General features: G+C 48.2%; 1 pseudogene; it reads right to left on the reverse strand.

The window, feature by feature from the left end:
* Positions 1-342: 342 nt before the first annotated feature.
* Positions 343-523, reverse strand: LOC145343629 (U2 spliceosomal RNA; annotated as a pseudogene).
* Positions 524-4,257: the final 3,734 nt, after the last annotated feature.

Raw genomic sequence — 4,257 nt, forward strand, 5'->3', positions numbered from 1 at the left:
ATGCAGGTGAAAAACCTCTTCGTTACATAATTAATTTTGGCACCAATCATTTATGGCAATGATCGCCGGTTAGCAGGCTCTGTGGTTTCCAATGAGACTTTAGTTATTTGAATAGATTAATTTTAATTGCTATGCAGGTTGATGAAAACTTAGATAAAAACTCTTGCTTTGATGTGGAGGCGAGGGGGAATTGGGAATGGTGTTGGCAAGAAAGCAATTTTTTTTAATCCAATTCAATCAAATCAGGTCCAATGCAGAGTCTCAACAAGCTGAGACATTCCCGATCCAAGGTGACAAGCCAGGGCTCTCACCTCCTGTCTTGGGCTTGATCTACATGATCCAGGCTGATTAGAGTAGGAATTGCACCTCCTCCAATGCTTGATCTCATTTGCATCTTAGCCAAAAGCCGAGCTGCCGCTTTTAAAAATTGCTTTAAATGAAGCTAAAATGTAACTTAATGACTTCAACCAAGTACAGCATGTCGATACTACACTTGATCTTAGCCAAAAGGCTGAGAAGCAACAGCAATCTTTTTTTTAATTTCAAAAATGTACTTTATTCATAAAAAAACTCTCAAATCAACCATTGCAAAACAACATATCCAATAATTACAAACAGTGCAAAAAAAGTCATTTTTACAGTACTACACGATGCTTATTTACACGACATGGCATTCATTTTGTTTCAAAACTTAAAACTATATACAGACATCAGATTTTACTGTGTGCTGTTATTTTTCCGTTAAGTACACAGTTACGCAGGCCGAGGGTATTCTGCAGTTCCCAGGCCCTTGGTCTGCCTCAGTTGAAAGGCTTTACAGTGTGGCCTCTCCCCGTTGTGCCTTTGCGGCGGCTGCCCCAATCTTGAACGCATCCCTCAGCACGTAGTCCTGGACCTAGGAATGTGCCAGTCCGCAACACTCGATCGAGGACAAGTCTTTCAACTGGAAGGCCAGCAAGTTTCGGGTGGACCAAAGTGCATCCTTCACCGAGTTGATGATCCTCCAGCAACATTTGATATTTGTCTCGGTGTGCGTCCCCGGAAACAGCCCGTAGAGTCCTGCGTCACCGAGCTGCTTGGGACGAACCTCGGCCAACATCACAGCATCTCACTCCAGACCTTCCTTGCAAAGACACATTCCATAAGGAAGTGTGCAACCGTCTCATCACCCCCGCAAGCGCTTCGTGGGCACTGTGCAGTAATGTTGAGACCTCAAACATTCATAAAGGATCTGACGGGGAGTGCCCTTCTCACCATCAGCCAAGCCAGGTCTTAGTGTTTCTGGTGATGAGGCATCCTGCCAGATAATACTGACAGTCTGGTCAGGGAACCATCCTACAGGATCCACTATCTCCTTTTCTCTCAGAATCTCAAGGACATTGTGTTCTGATCACTGCTTGATTGCCATGTGGTCAAAGGTGTGTTTGCGGAAAAATTTCTCCATGAAGGACAGGTATTGCGGTACGGTCCAACTACTTGGAGCATTCCAGGGCAGTATGGCCAGACCCATCCTCCGCAACACTTGGGACAGGTAGAACCTCAAAAAGCAGTGGCACTTAAGAACATAAAGAACATAAGAAATAGGAGCAGGAGTAGGCCATCTAGCCCTTCGAGCCTGCCCCCCCATTCAATAAGATCATGGCTGATCTGTCGTGGCTCAGTTCCACATTCCCGCCCTCTCCCCATAACCCTTAATCCCCTCGCTTATCAAAAACCTATCAACCCGTGTCTTAAAAATATTTAGCGAGGCAGCCTCCACCACCTCAACGGGCAGAGAATTCCAGAGATTCACCACCCTTTGAGTGACGAAGTTCCTCCTCAACTTCGTTCTAATCTTTATCTTGAGGCTGTGCCCCCTAGTCCTACTGTCCTTTCTGAGCAGGAAGGGTCTCTCCACCTCTATCCTATCCATCCCATTCATCATCTTATACATCTCAATGAGATCTCCCCTCATTCTTCTAAACTCTAACGAGTACAAGCCTAGTTTATTCAGCCTCTCCTCATAGCTCAACCCCCTCAACTCCGGTATCAGCCTAGTAAACCTCCTCTGCACTCCCTGCAAGGCCAAAATATCCTTGTGTAAGTGCGGCGACCAAAACTGCACACAGTACTCCAGCTGCGGCCTCACCAATGCCCTATACAGCTGCAGCAAGACCTCCCTACTTTTATATTCAATCCCCCTCGCTATGAAGGCCAGCATCCCATTCGCCTTCCTGACCACCTGCTGCACCTGCAGGCTGGGTTTTTGCGACTCATGCACAAGGACCCCGAGGTCCCTCTGCACCGTCGCCTGCTGCACTTGCTGTTAGTGTACCGAGGATCTAAATACAGCTTGACGCAGCCACACAAAAAGGTGGCCACCAGGATGGGAGCGGCATTGGGAATGTTTTTCCCTCCTTTATCTGGAGATTTGTGCATCGCTTCCCTCCGGACACAATCCATCTTTGATCTCGAGATAAATTTGAATATGGCCTGGGTCACTGCTGCAGCGCAGGATTTGGGGATAGGCCATACCTGCACCACGTACAACAACACGGACAGCACCTCACACTGGATCACCAGGTTTGTTTCCGGTGATAGAGAGGGAGTGTTGCTCCCACAAGCCCAATTTTTGCCTTGCTTTGGCGATGCGGTCTTCCCAGTTTTTGGCGCTCCACACCATATCCCCAGCACCTTCAGGTAGTCTGCCCTGATGGTGATGAGGACAAAGGGTGTGTCAGCCCACTTCCCAAAGAACGTGGCCTCGCTCTTACCCCGGTTGACTTTGGCTCCCGAGGCCAGCTCGAACTGCTCACAGACCTGGAGGAGCCTGCGAACAGATGAGGGGTCCAAGCAGAACATAAGAACATAACATAAGAACATAAGAAATAGGAGCAGGAGTAGGCCATCTAGCCCTTCGAGCCTGCCCCGCCATTCAATAAGATCATGGCTGATCTGTCGTGGCTCAGTTCCACATTCCCGCCCTCTCCCCATAACCCTTAATCCCGTCTCTTATCAAAAACCCATCAACCCGCGTCTTAAAAATATTTAGCGAGGTAGCCTCCACCACTTCAATGGGCAGAGAATTCCAGAGATTCACCACCCTTTCAGTGAAGAAGTTCCTCCTCAACTCCGTTCTAAACCGCCCCCCCTTTATCTTGAGGCTGTGCCCCCTAGTCCTACTGTCCTTTCTGAGCGGGAAGAGTCTCTCCACCTCTATCCTATCCATCCCATTCATCATCTTATACGTCTCAATGAGATCTCCCCTCATTCTTCTAAACTCATCCATGTACAGGGAGGCTTTGACCTGCGTGGGATTGTCACCCCTTTGATGCTTGGATCGCTTCTGAGGGCCTCAGCAAAGAGTTCAATGCAACGCACAAAAAGGATGGATGAGAGAGGGCAGCCCTGCCTAACTCCAGACCTGATCTGGATCCTATCTGATTCCCAACCATTGATTGAAACTGCGCTACTGATGCCTATGTAGAACAGTTGGATCCAATTGTGGATTCCCTCCCCAAAGTCCATTTTGAAGAGCACATCCATCATGTAGCTGTGTGATATTCTGTCAAATGCCTTCTCCTGGTCTAGGCTGATGAGACAGCCTGTCTCATCTATCTAGCCTGTCCTGCACATAGGTGATCGTATCCCTGAGAAGTGCAAGGCTATCAGGGATCTTCCTGCTGGATACAGCACATGTTTGATCGAGATGGATCACTGACCCCAGAGCAGACTTGACCTGGTTGGCGATGACCTTGGCCAGAATTTTATAATCCACGTTCAATAGTGAAATGGGTCACCAATTTCTAATTTCTTCCCTTTCCCCCTTCTGCTTGTAGATGAGGGTAATGATGTCTTTCCTCATGGATTCTGACGTGTTGCCTTCCAGAAGCATACTCTCGTATACTTCCAGGAGTTCTGGGCCCACAACACCGAGTAAAACTCAGCCGGTAAGCCGTCGCTTCTGGGAGTTTTACCCTTCTGAAAGGAGTCGATGGCCTTTGTTAGCTCATCCAGAGGTACCGGTCTGTCCAGGCTCTCCCGCTCGCCATCGCCCAAGACTTGCATGAAAGATGACAAGAAGGATTGGGAGGCCGTGCTGTCTATTGGCTTCAGGTCATACAATCCAGAATAGAAGGATTTGCAGATCCTTAGAATGTCAGATTGCGATGACCTTATAGAGCCATCTTCTTCCTTCAGGCTGCTAATCACAGAGATTTCTCTGTAGACCTTCTGGAAGAAGAAACGCGAGCACGTTTCATCCTGCTCCATGGAGCG

Source organism: Carcharhinus amblyrhynchos, chromosome 5 (genome assembly GCF_965287045.1).
Source record: "Carcharhinus amblyrhynchos chromosome 5, sCarAmb.v2.hapA, whole genome shotgun sequence".
Lineage (NCBI taxonomy): Eukaryota > Metazoa > Chordata > Chondrichthyes > Carcharhiniformes > Carcharhinidae > Carcharhinus > Carcharhinus amblyrhynchos.